The sequence below is a fragment of the Oncorhynchus kisutch genome, linkage group LG12 (genome assembly GCF_002021735.2).
Source record: "Oncorhynchus kisutch isolate 150728-3 linkage group LG12, Okis_V2, whole genome shotgun sequence".
NCBI classification, from domain to species: Eukaryota; Metazoa; Chordata; class Actinopteri; order Salmoniformes; family Salmonidae; genus Oncorhynchus; species Oncorhynchus kisutch.
The window spans coordinates 34,111,392-34,125,439 of NC_034185.2; the positions used below are offsets into that span (position 1 = coordinate 34,111,392).

At 43.1% G+C, this 14,048-nt stretch overlaps 1 pseudogene; it reads left to right on the forward strand.

Annotated features, from left to right (window-relative positions):
- Positions 1–1,578: 1,578 nt before the first annotated feature.
- Positions 1,579–8,134, forward strand: LOC109901402 (ankyrin repeat domain-containing protein 9-like; annotated as a pseudogene).
- The last annotated feature ends 5,914 nt before the right edge of the window (positions 8,135–14,048 follow it).

The following is a 14,048-nucleotide window of genomic DNA, read 5'->3' on the forward strand; positions in this document are numbered from 1 at the left end:
GTACTTAATGCAACTGGTGGCCACACAAAATACTGACTGTTAGTTTTGATATTGATCCCCCCCCCTTTGTTCAGGGACACATTATTCCATTTCTGTTAGTCACATGTCTGTGGAACTTGTTTAGCTTATGTCTCAGTTGTTGAATCTTATGTTCATACAAATATTTACACATGTTAAGTTTGCCGAAAATAAACGCAGTTGACAGTGAGAGGACATTTCTATTTTGCTGAGTTTAGCTTGCTTTGTAGATTAAGTCCTGAAGTTGAGAGCCAGTAATGTCTTTTTACAATAATAGTGACAGGAAGTGTTACGGCTCTCTTCCGTCGAAGGAGAGTCGGACCAAAATGCAGCGTGGTTAAATCGAGACATCTTTAATGATGATAAATACGAAACATACAAAAACAACAAACGGAAATGTGAAAACCTAATACAGCCTGTCTGGTGACAACTAACACAGAGACAGAAGCAAATCACCCACAAACACACAGTGAAACCCAGGCTACCTAAATATGGTTCCCAATCAGAGACAACGAGAATCACCTAACTCTGATTGAGAACCTCAGGCAGCCATAGACTATGCTAGACACCCCTACTCAGCCACAATCCCAATACCTACTAAAACCCCCAATACCACAACACAACACAAAATAACCCCATGTCACACCCTGGCCTGACCAAATAAATATATAAACACAAAATACTAAGACCAGGGCGTGACAGGAAGGGTAAACCGGTATCACAATGCTTTGCTTACATCGATGTTAAACGATATTGATATCATATCAATCAAACTATCGATAGGCAATTGAGGCCCACCACTAATATTTTAACATTCATATTTATTATGTCAACATTTTTCCTTGTACTCCTTTCGATATTTCAAGACTTTGTAAATTATCAATGTGGCCTTTTGATATAATTAGCAGAATTTGAGGGTCTCTGCCTTTTGAGTAGCCTACTAAAAGGCTATTACAAGAGCTATATACTGTTCCCCGAAGGAGGGAATGAGGTATAACTTAGCATGGGAGTCAACGACCAATCCTATTCACGCACAATGAGATAATGGATGCCGAGTCCACCCTCTGAAGCCACATCCTTCCTGCCTATAATTTCTTGGCTTGCATCCATTTCCTCAATTCAGTACCGATCTTCAGCTAAACCCCCACTGCAGCCCACGTGCATAGACCCCATGGTTCCAAGAACAATACTTACCTTCCAAGTCTGAAATGGCAGAACTCGTACAAGGAACCGCAAGTCCAAAACCACAGAACACATGTAGTGACTTGGTAAAGCGCACATGCACACTGCATAGCATCAACCAGAGTCGATGAACTACGGCAGCCCGAGGCTCAAACCCACAGGGAACCTGCAGTAATCTAAAAACTATGTACACCAGCGCTGTCATAGCAGCCCAAGTCTCAAACCAACAGGCAAACTGTGGTAACCCGGACAAAATGCTGCCAAAGTCCATAGACCCCACAGTTCCAAGAACAATACTTACTTTGCGAGCCTGAAAAGTCAGAACTCATTCAAGGAACAGCAAGTCCAAAATAACAGGGCACCTGCTGTGACTTGACAATGCGCATTCCCGTGCCGCCTCATCGACGCACCATGGCAGCCAAAGGCTCAAACCCACAGGGAAACTGTGGTAACCGTATACATGACCAAGGCAGAGATTGTATAGACTGCTCAAAAAATAAAGGGAACACTAAAATAACACATCCTAGATCTGAATGAATGAAATATTCGTATTAAATACTTTTTTCTTTACATAGTTGAAAGTGCTGACAACAAAATCACACAAAAATGATCAATGGAAATCAAATTTATCAACCCATGGAGGTCTAGATTTGGAGTCACACTCAAAATTAAAGTGGAAAACCACACTACAGGCTGATCCAACTTTGATGTAATGTCCTTAAAACAAGTCAAAATGAGGCTCAGTAGTGTGTGTGGCCTCCACGTGCCTGTATGACCTCCCTACAATGCCTGGGCATGCTCCTGATGAGGTGACGGATGGTCTCCTGAGGGATCTCCTCCCAGACCTGAACTAAAGCATCCGCCAACTCCTGGACAGTCTGTGGTGCAACGTAGCGTTGGTGGATGGAGCGAGACATGATGTCCCAGATGTGCTCAATTGGATTCAGGTCTGGGGAACGGGCGGGCCAGTCCATAGCATCAATGCCTTCCTCTTGCAGGAACTACTGACACACTCCAGCCACATGAGATCTAGCATTGTCTTGCATTAGGAGGAACCCAGGGCCAACCGCACCAGCATATGGTCTCACAAGGGGTCTGACGATCTCATCTCGGTACCTAATGGCAGTCAGGCTACCTCTGGCGAGCACATGGAGGGCTGTGCGGACCCCCAAAGAAATGCCACCCCACACCATGACTGACCCACCGCCAAACCGGTCATGCTGGAGGATGTTGCAGGCAGCAGAACGTTCTCCACGGCGTCTCCAGACTCTGTCACGTCTGTCACATGTGCTCAGTGTGAACCTGCTTTCATCTGTGAAGAGCACAGGCGCCAGTGGCAAATTTGCCAATCTTGGTTTTCTCTGGCAAATGCCAAGCGTCCTGCACGGTGTTGGGCTGTAAGCACAACCCCCACCTGTGGACGTCGGGCCCTCATACCACCTTCATGGAGTCTGTTTCTGACCGTTTGAGCAGACACATGCACATTTGTGGCCTGCTGGAGGTAATTTTGCAGGGCTCTGGCAGTGCTCCTCCTGCTCCTCCTTGCACAAAGGCAGAGGTAGCGGTCCTGCTGCTGGGTTGTTGCCCTCCTACGGCCTCCTCCATGTCTCCTGATGTACTGGCCTGTCTCCTGGTAGCGCCTCCATGCTCTGGACACTACACTGACAGACACAGCAAACCTTCTTGCCACAGCTCGCATTGATGTGCCATCCTGGATGAGCTGCACTACTTGAGCCACTTGTGTGGGTTGTAGACTCCGTCTCATGCTACCACTAGAGTGAAAGCACCGCCAGCATACAAAAGTGACCAAAACATCAGCCAGGAAGCATAGGAACTGAGAAGTGGTCTGTGGTCACCACCTGCAGAACCACTCCTTTATTGGGGGTGTCTTGCTAATTGCCTATAATTTCCACCTGTTGTCTATTCCATTTGCACAATAACATGTGAAATTTATTGTCAATCAGTGTTGCTTCCTAAGTGGACAGTTTGATTTCACAGAAGTGTGATTGACTTGGAGTTACAATGTGTTGTTTAAGTGTTCCCTTTATTTTTTTGAGCAGTGTATAATTTTTAACAACCCAACTGGTATTTATTATTCTGGTTAGCCATATTATATTTTTTAAATTACATATGTGTTATTTTTGTGTTCATAGTCAAATTGAATCAGGTGTACTAGCTCTAGAATAGCAGGGGGTCCCTGAGGTGAGAATTGAGAACCACTAATTTAGTCAACTGTTCTCAAATAACACAAGCGAGTCTTCCACAATACACTGTAACTGGCCATATTCATATTTAACTAAGAGCGAAACACGACAGATTAGCTCAAATGGAATGTCACTCATAGTTGCACAAAAAGAGGTGTTTGTACATCACGCCCCAACATATGCTAATGAGCCACCGCCCCTTTTTATTTTATTTTACCTTTATTTAACTAGGCAAGTCAGTTAAGAACAAAGTCAGCCTAGGAACAGTGGGTTAACTGCCTGTTCAGGGGTAGAACGACAGATGTACCTTGTCAGCTCGGGGATTTGAACTTTCAACCTTCCGGTTACTAGTCCAACACTCTAACCACTAGGCTACCCAAGTTATTTGAGTCATTATGGTTCCACAAAGAACCATCAAACTTACCAAAGAACCCTTGAAGAACCCTAATTTCTAATTGCGTAACACACATTCATCAGTCTTCAATCACTATTTTAAAAATGATGATAGGCATTTATCAGATGAGCAGGCAACGAAAATTAGCTAGCTAACAGCTGACAGTTCTCTCTCGCTCTCCTCTCGTCTCACCCAGCCCAAAATAAATCTGTTGCTATGGAAACTCACACGCAGAAGAGTGCAGGGAGGTGGGGCAGACAGACGCGCAGCTAACGGAATAAGTTATTTCTGATTTCAGGGTGTTAAAATGAGCACAGGACGGTAATGATCTTTCGTAACAGGACAGGAAATGTATCGGGTTATTTATATAACTGTTGCGGGATCGAGACAGTGCTGGGAAAAAAATTACAAGATGGGACACATCACATCACTCCAGTGCGTCAACCTCTATTCCGAAGCCATATTTAACGTTTATATCACAATAGCCACTTGTAATACACATTAAAGCATAGCTACAAATTATTCAACAATGCAACCAACTTGTAAGACATACTACACTCCTGAATAATGAGACTGGGTTTATTTTCGTGTCCGTACACATTACATTAGCAGACAATACACACAATACACTAACTAACAACATGCTTCATGATCAATATATGAATATAGAAGTTCAGCAACCTTATTATACAGTGTCATTAATTGCATAATATAGCTACAATACACATGTAGGAAACGTTAGCTAACCAACTAATCAAAATAATTTCTGCGTCCTCACAATAACAACGCGACGTGCTAGCTGTTAGCTGAATGCAGACAATTTGCTGTACCATAGTTAGATAGCTCTTACGCTAGCATCTTGAAGTTACATTAGAACAAACCACGTTTCATTTTATCAGTATCATGGAAGGATTACATTTAGTAAAAGCTCAATTGCGACTGAAAACATTGATAATTCCCTGCTGCTTGCTTGCATAACCTTAGCTTTTTATTTTTCTAAAGTATGGGTATCAACGTGGGTCGCGACCTGTCAGAGTAACTTGATAATTATTTCATGAATTACTGGAATTGATTTGGCCAAGTGCAACTGCGCTCTCTGTTCGGTGCGCTCTCTGCTTAGCAGCAGATGTCCGTGTGCTTCGCGATTTACCGGATATTTTTCTGCAGTTTTCTTGAAGATCACTCATCGACACACATTGACTTGTCATTTCAACTCGCCATCACTCACTGCTGTCATCAAATGGATTCATGCTAGCCACAAGTTCTGTCTGAACTCCGTTGTCATGAAACGCAAATACAGCGATGAGTTTCTCTTCTCTTTCAGACAAACTTTGAGAAAAAACACGCCCACAATGTGTTTTGTGCGGGGAAGTGCTTAGTAATGAGTCCTTCAAAATGAACAAATTAATAAAACGACACATCCTGGCCAAACATCCACAGGATGATGGTAAACCCAGGGAGTTCTTTCAGAACAGGGCTTCGGGAAACAGTGCTTCGACAGTGGAAAAGTAAGTCAGCTAGCAGGGCATTGTTGTCATTTTATAACGGGTGATGATGAGCAGAAATAAGGGCGTACTAACTCTCATAGTAGTAGATGTGAATTTCTCTTTCAAACAATCCCTTGGCCTTATACACAGATAATAGCTAACATTAACCAAAGCAAACTACCTAGCTTAGTGCAACCCTTAGAAACAGCACAGATGAAGATTTTTTTTTTTAAGATCAGGCCTACTGTACACCTTACTGTAGAAATTACTGTTGAAAACTAGTCTAGGTTGGAACTGTTGCTGTTAAAATACAAGTAATCATTTTTATTCTGAACTGGAATAAACTCATTTAAGCAAGATGCTTTTTGAGGCAAACACACTCACACAGTTCTGGGTTGCTCATCTACAGCAGGAAGTGGTCTCCTGGCTGACTGAGGAAGCAGTAAACGTTCTGATCCAGTTTGGCACCAGATACCTATGCGAGTCAGGGTTCTCAACTCTGACATAGTTTCAAAACAAGTACAGAAACAGTGTCAATGCTCAGTATGACCTATGTGTTGTACTGTCAGAAACTGAGCCCAGAATAGACATGCTTGGTGAAAACTTTAACCAGCCACACACCTCTCATTAGGACTGTGTGTGTGTGTGTGTGTGTGTGTGTGTGTGTGTGTGTGTGTGTGTGTGTGTGTGTGTGTGTGTGTGTGTGTGTGTGTGTGTGTGTGTGTGTGTGTGTGTGTGTGTGTGTGTGTGTGTGTGTGTGTGTGTGTGTGTGTGTGTGTGTGTGTGTGTGTGTGTGTGTGTGTTCTGGTCTACATCTGTGTGATGTGATCAATCATTTTATTCCAGTTCCGAATAAAAAAAATATGTATTGTAATTCAACAGCAGCAGTTCCAACCTAGACTTTCTTTCAACAATCATTTATACAGTAAGATGTACAGTAGGCCTGATCATTTTTCATCTGTACTGTTACTTAGGGTTGCACTACGAAAAAGCCTGTGTGTGTGTTCTGTTATTCATCTGTGTGATGTGATCAATCAGTTTATTCCAGTTCGGAACGAAAATGATTTATTGTATTTTAAGAGCAACAGTTCCAACCTAGACAGATGTGTAAGAGTGTTTTTAAACGGGGGAAAATAAACATGAATAGATATTTATTTTAATTGTTTTTAGTTTTTTTGTCTATATTGCATTTGTTTAAGGCATAAGGTTAATGAAATGTACTGATATTTACATATGGTTGCATATTTTCCTACGCTTGGGGCCCAGGAAAACACAGAATTTGTCATTTGGGTCCCAGGCTGAAAAGTTTAAGATCCCCTGCTCTAGATGATAGCTCCCTCTGAGCAGCCAAGAAAAAAAAACACAGTTGAGATTCCTTTTCTTCACGGAACTGCTACAATTTCAAAATTGTTGACAGGCTGTTAAAAAATATTCTGGTAAAATCTCAATAAAACCGAAGGAATACAAGGAAAATATCTCTGCTATTAAATGTGTTACTGTTGAGCATTTGGCTCAATGAGACAATTCTGTTTACACTGCAATGCTTGGAGGGAGGTGACTCTGCAGGAAGGCACTCTAGAATGTCTTGAGATTCCCTCCAGTGTAAAAATGGGTCTACTACATCAGCAGCTACACTGTAGCGATTGAATTCAGAGCACAATTGGGGGGGGGGGGGGGGGGAGATAGGATGTTGGCAATGGAAGCAATGTTTTCAGTGCTTTTGTGGCTATCTCAAGATATTCAGCCTGGATTTTAATCCAGGTCGGCAGAGATTAAGTTATCTCACACATACTTTTAAGGCCACCGTCATTTACAACATCAAGGAGTTGATATTTTTCCTGCACAGACATGGACGATTCACCTGGGATATTCACAAATGGGTTGCGGATCCATTCCTTCGCACTTCGTGGGTCTTTGGCGGTTGGGAAGTAACGTTCGAACTCTGTTGACAGCGAAGCTAGGTGATCGTGCACCAGCTTGGAGAAAGACGGCCCGGTATCTCCCAAAATCCCTGCTAATGTTTGGAACATGTCAAATATGCCCCTGTCCACTCGCCGTCCCCACAGTTCCAGTTTGGCTTTGAATGCAGCCACTTTATCTGCCAATTTAAAGACAGCTGTCATTCTCCCCTGAAGTGACAGATTGAGTTCATTGAGCAGGTTGAATATGTCGCAAAGGTAAGCGAGTTTTGTGACCCATTCCTTGTCATTGAAATGTGCTGCCAGTGGTGACTTTTTTTCTGAAAGAAATCTCTGCAGCGGCTCTCTTAACTCAAACACTCTGGCAAGCGATCTAGCCATCTGACTTCTGTGTATAAGAGAAGGCGTTTGAGCTCTGAGTCCATTTCTTCACAGGACGTGGACAATGGAGACTTTACTGGGAGGAGGATGTGAGCATGAGATCCTAATCTCCCTCAAGAGGCATTGCTGTACATTATGGTACATGACCACCAAGCCTACGCTCAATACTTGCTCAGTCACTACACTGATGAAGCGCTTTTGTTGTTGTCGATCATCGGCCACGATTTAGTGATGGCTGTCAGGAATGACAGACGGGACATACTGGGTCTCATACTGCAAGAAGCACATTGACTACCTAGTCTGCAGTCATATATGAACCGAGGCGGATGTTTTCACATGAAGGATGGTAAGACCCCACTACATCTGGCCTGTGAGCTCCTGCGCTCCGAAGCATTCATTCTGTTATTGGGCAATGGAGCCTCGTCACTGGCAGAGAATCACAACGGCGTGACACCACTGGATGTACTTTTGGGACAGCTGTGGGACTCCAAAGTGAACATTGGGGCCAAAAATCTGTGTCTTGACAACCTGTTAATGTTTATACCTTAATAGGAATTTTGATCTCGGAACTTTTAAACATATTTCAAATGGTAATAACAATTCCATTATGCTTCTCCAGTGATGGCTTTCCTCATTATCAAGAGAAAAGAAAACTTGATAAATGAATAAATTGAAACTCGCATCATTGTTTCTTCTCTTCTGGCTTATTCCTTCCTTACAAATGATAAAAGCCTGGTGTTTAGCCCACTGATAAGCAGATTGGGAAGAGGGGTTGGGTAACTTAAAGAAGTCTCAAGGTATTGCTTGCATGAGGTAGCATACCTCATGATAAGTTGTAGACCACACTACATACCAAGAGAGTTCTCATCTATATTATTCGTAGACATCTATTTACCACAACAATCCGATGCTGGCACTAAGACCCCACTCAACGAGCTGTATAAAGCCATAAGTAAACAAGGAAATGCTCATCCAGAAGCGACGCTCCTATTGGCAGGGGACTTTAATGCAGGCAAACTTAAATCCATTTCACCTCATTTCTACCAGCATGTCACATGTGCAACCACACACAGAGATGAGCACAAAGCTCTCCCTCGACCTCCATAGGGCAAATCTGACCATAATTCTATCCTCTTGATTCCTGCTTACAAGCAAAAACGAAAGCAGGAAGTACCAGTGACTGGCTCAATACAGAAGTGGTCAGATGAAATGAATGCTACACTACAGGACTGTTTTGCTAGCACAGACTGGAATATGTTTCAGGATTCATCCAATGGCATTGAGGAGTATACCACCTCAGTCACCGGCTTCATCAATAAGTGCATCGACGACGTCATCCCTACAGTGACCGTACGTGCATATCCCAACCAAAAGCCATGGATTACAGGTAACATATGCACCGAGCTAAAGGCAAGAGCTGCCACTTTCAATGAGCGGGACACTAATCCGAACGCTTATAAGAAATCACGCTATGCCGTCAGACAAACCATCAAACAGGCAAAGCGTCAATACAAGACTAAGATTCAAATCCTACTACACCGGCTCTGACGCTCGTAGGATGTGGCAGGGCTTGAAAACTACTACGAACTACAAAGGGAAACCTCACCTACCAAACAAGCTAAATGCCTTTTGTGCTCTCTTCGAGGCAAGCAACACTGAAGCATGCATGAGAGCACCAGCTGTTCCAGACGACTGTGTGATAAGGCTCTCCGTAGCCAATGTGAGCAACATTCCAGGATGTGTAGTCAAAGCACGCGTGGACCAACTGGCAAGTGTTTTCCCTGACATTTTCAACCTCTCCCAGACCGAGTTTGGAATACCTACATGTTTCAAATGGTGGTCACACCAGATACTGACTGATTTTCTGATCCATGCCCCTATCTTTTTTAAAGGTATCCGTGACCAACTTTATTGGTATCTGTGACCATCTGTATTCCCAGTGTCATGACGTTTCCCTGTTGGTGAGGTTTATGACCCCCATAAATACCTTTGCCCCTTTTCTCTCTCTACTCTATAGAATGGACTCTTGGAAAGCCCTTTGTTAACCTTTTGCGTGCAGGGGGCGGTATTTTCGTTTTTGGCTAAAAAACGTACCTATTTGAAACTGCCTATTTCTCAGCCCCAGAAACTAGAATATGCATATAATTGTCATATTAGGATAGAAAACACTCTGAAGTTTCCAAAACTGTCAAAATATTGTCTGTGAGTGTAACAGAACTGATATTGCAGGCAAAAACCTGAGGAAAATCCAATCAGGAAGTGCCTCTTATTTTGAAACCTCTCTGATCCTATGCATGCCTATCCTCCATTTAAAGGGATATCAACCAGATTCCTTTCTATATGGCTTCCCTAAGGTATCACCAGTCTTTAGACATAGTTTCAGGCTTTTATTTTGAAAAATGAGCGAGAAAGATCACATTGCGTAAGTGGATAGGTGGGGGTTCTCAGAGTGAGTTTTGTGCAACAGAGTAAAGCAGCCATTGTTTCTCCTTGTCCTATTGAAAAACCTACACTCCCGTTTGATATATTATCGAATATATATTTTAAAAACAACCCGAGGATTGATTATAAAAAACGTTGACATGTTTCTGTGGACATTATGGATATTATTTGGAATTTTTGTCTGCGCTGTCGTGACCGCTCTTTCCTATGGATTTCTGAACATAACGTGACAAACAAATGGAGGTATTTTGGATATAAAAATCATCTTTATGAAACAAAAGGAACATTTGTTGTGTAACTGGGAGTCTCATGAGTGAAAACACCTGAAGATCATCAAAGGTAAACGATTAATTCGATTTTTTAGATTTCGTGACCAAGCTACCTGATACTAAGTGCACTTAATGTTTTCTGAGACGACAGGTGGATTAACAAAAGGCTAAGCTGTGTTTTGCAATATTGCACTTGTGATTTCGTGAATATGAATCTTTTTTGTTATATTATTTGTCTGTGGCGCTATGCTATTGTTAGAGTTGCGTAAATTCCAATCTGGTATCAGGATAAATATAACAATGAGTCACCGATTTTATACTCTGTATTTTTTATTAGCTAAGTAATAAATGGCAAATGCAACTTTCGTATATACGGGCTCACTGTAATACCACGCAGGGCAGAACAGAGAACTGACAAGACGTATGTAAAACAGTATTCTTTATACTGTGATAGACATAGTTCCAACCCGTCTGTTGGCCTATCACAGTAGAGGCCGGGCGTGGTTTAAACTTGCCCAGCCTATTGCAGGCGCTCAGGCGGGTCCCCACCTCTTGGCGCTTCTTGGAGTTCTCCCTCCATCGATGTATAGATCCTTACTGTTCTGGTATCGCAGCCTAGTTCCCCTCTTTCCACTGGGATTCTCTGCCTCTAACCCTATTACAGGGACTGAGTCACTGGCTTACTGGGGTCCTCTCATGCCGTCCCCGGAAGGGGTGCGTCACCTGAGTGGGTTGATTCACTGATGTGGTCATCCTGTCTGGGTTGGCGCCCCCCCTTGGGTTGTGCCATGGCGGAGATCTTTGTGGGCTATACTCGGCCCTGTCTCAGGATGGTAAGTTGGTGGTTGAAGATATCCCTCTAGTGGTGTGGGGGCTGTGCTTTGGCAAAGTGGGTGGGGTTATATCCTTCCTGTTTGGCCCTGTCCGGGGGTGTCCTCGGATGGGTCCACAGTGTCTCCTGACCCCTCCTGTCTCAGCCTCCAGTATTTATGCTGCAGTAGTTTATGTGTCGGGGGGCTAGGGTCAGTTTGTTATATCTGGAGTACTTCTCCTGTCCTATTCGGTGTCCTATGTGAATCTAAGTGTGCGTTCTCTAATTCTCTCCTTCTCTCTCTCGGAGGACCTGAGCCCTAGGACCATGCCCCAGGATTACCTGACATGATGACTCCTTGCTGTCCCCAGTCCACCTGGCCGTGCTGCTGCTCCAGTTTCAACTGTTCTGCCTTCTTATTATTCGAACATGCTGATCATTTATGAACATTTGAACATCTTGGCCATGTTCTGTTTTAATCTCCACCCGGCACAGCCAGAAGAGGACTGGCCACCCCACATATGCTCTCTCTAATTCTCTCTTTTTTTTCTCTCTCTCGGAGGACCTGAGCCCTAGGACCATGCCCCAGGACTACCTGACATGATGACTCCTTGCTGTCCCCAGTCCATCTGACTGTGCTGCTGCTCCAGTTTCAACTGTTCTGCCTTATCATTATTATACGACCATGCTGGTCATTTATGAACATATGAACATCTTGGCCATGTTCTGTTATAATCTCCACCCGGCACAGCCAGAAGAGGACTGGCCACCCCACATAGCCTGGTTCCTCTCTAGGTTTCTTCCTAGGTTTTGGCCTTTCTAGGGAGTTTTTCCTAGCCACCGTGCTTCTACACCTGCATTGCTTGCTGTTTGGGGTTTTAGGCTGGGTTTCTGTACAGCACTTTGAGATATCAGCTGATGTACGAAGGGCTATATAAATAAATTTGATTTGATTTGATTTAGTTAGAACAGTTGCTCAGTTCCTGCTATTGTGTTGTTCAGTATTTTTCCATCTCAGTTAAACCTCGTGATGACCACCCCTCCCTATCACAACTTTGTAAGATACAGCAAGTCACACCATGTGCTCAATATTGTTACATACAAACACAAGGACAAAGCATCTGCTGGGCTGTTATCTACAGTTTTGCAACATCCAGGTCACACCATGTTACTCAGTTCTTGTCACATACAAACAGGCAAGTAGCAAGCAGTTGTTTAATCTCATAATGATGCTCCAGTGCACAAATGCAGACACCTCACACAATCAACATCAGATGATATTTAATCATATATATACTAATGGCTATAATGTAAAACACAGGATCCAACAATCCCCCTGTTGACACCCGCCAGGGTGTCACTCGTTATCCTTATTTCAGCGGTCCCAACATAGTAATGTGTTAATAGCATTTCATGAAAATAACAAAACGTTTCTTATTAATAAAACATTATTATTATTATTTTTACTATTTTATTTTTATTTTTACAGAAAAACTGAAAATAAAAATCAACCAAGAAAAAATAAAAATAAAGTGATATATGCTTATGGTTGACATAAACAGGATAAGACTTTATTGTTTATTGACATGTAAGATGTAGGATAAAACTTTGGTCATGGAAAACAGAGTAAAGCAGAACAAAGCATTATTATAAACCATCTGGTCCTCTCAGCTACTCCTATCCTGCACCAGGTGGGCACCATGCCACCCAGAGACTCGAAACCTTCACAACAGGGAGAACAAACATACTGGAAAGAAAACCTATCATAAAAAATGTATAACAAGGAACTGTGGTGGTGTAAAATGTATTCTACTACCTCACCCACAGCATACCATGGGTTATCCTCAGTCAGTCTCATCCTCCCCTGAAAGCATGCTTCAGTATCAGCATCTCCAACTGGAGCATCAAGCAAAGGCATCATCATGCCTGAAGCCTTCACCACATCTGTAACAGACTTTATAAAACACGGTATGATGCAAGCAGCACAACACATAAGCAATAACAAAAATACAAGAATTAGAGTCAGAAATCCAGTAACCACCATACCAGTGTACTTACCAAACCAGGCTCCCAACCAAGAGAACAGTCCAGACTCCTCCACCCCCGCCATGGTCCTCATCTCAGCAGATAGTGCATCAAGCCCATTAAGGGCCTTAGATATACTACCATCTGGACTGGTGTTATTAGGAATATACGTGCAACATTGTTCACCGAACATCTTGCAGACGCCCCCCTGACTGGCAAGAAGCATATCCAAAGCAAGTCTATTCTGTCTGGCAACCCTAGATGTGGCCTCAAGCTGTTCAGATAGACCAGTGAGTGCATCACGGGAGTAATTCACAAAACGCTGTTGATTATAGTAGATATAATTAATCCATGCAGCCTGTCTAGCATCTACTATGGTAGGACCCATAATAGGTAGTAAGTGCCAGAGTCCATCATTCCTACCCAAGGCCTGAAACTCATGAGGAACCCCCATTGGCACTCCCAACAGGTTAGTGTGTATGTCAACTACATCCTCTGTCCATGGAGCACTATGTCTATGTCTCCCATGGGATGGAATGTTTTCAGGTCCCCTGGATACAGAACCCAACAGCTGCTCAGCAGTAACATCAACAATGGTCAGTGGAATTATCAAACTGGTCAGAGCACACATACCTTGCCAGTATCCTCTAAGAATGGGTCTCAGCACTCTTTTGGGTCCACAGATCCACCACACATCAGCCAGACCACTAGTTCGGTTTAGGCCTGTAACTGGCCAAGTGGAATTAATGGTTATGTTACTACTGCAATCAGCTTCAGGCAATCTCCCATAATCAATGCCATTACCTGTACCCGTGATGCAACTGTAATTGCCCCCATATGCCTTAACACCCCTGGACATACAGGCTTGGTTAACAAACAGTTTCTCATATGTTTTATCTGATTATCTCTTTAGTTT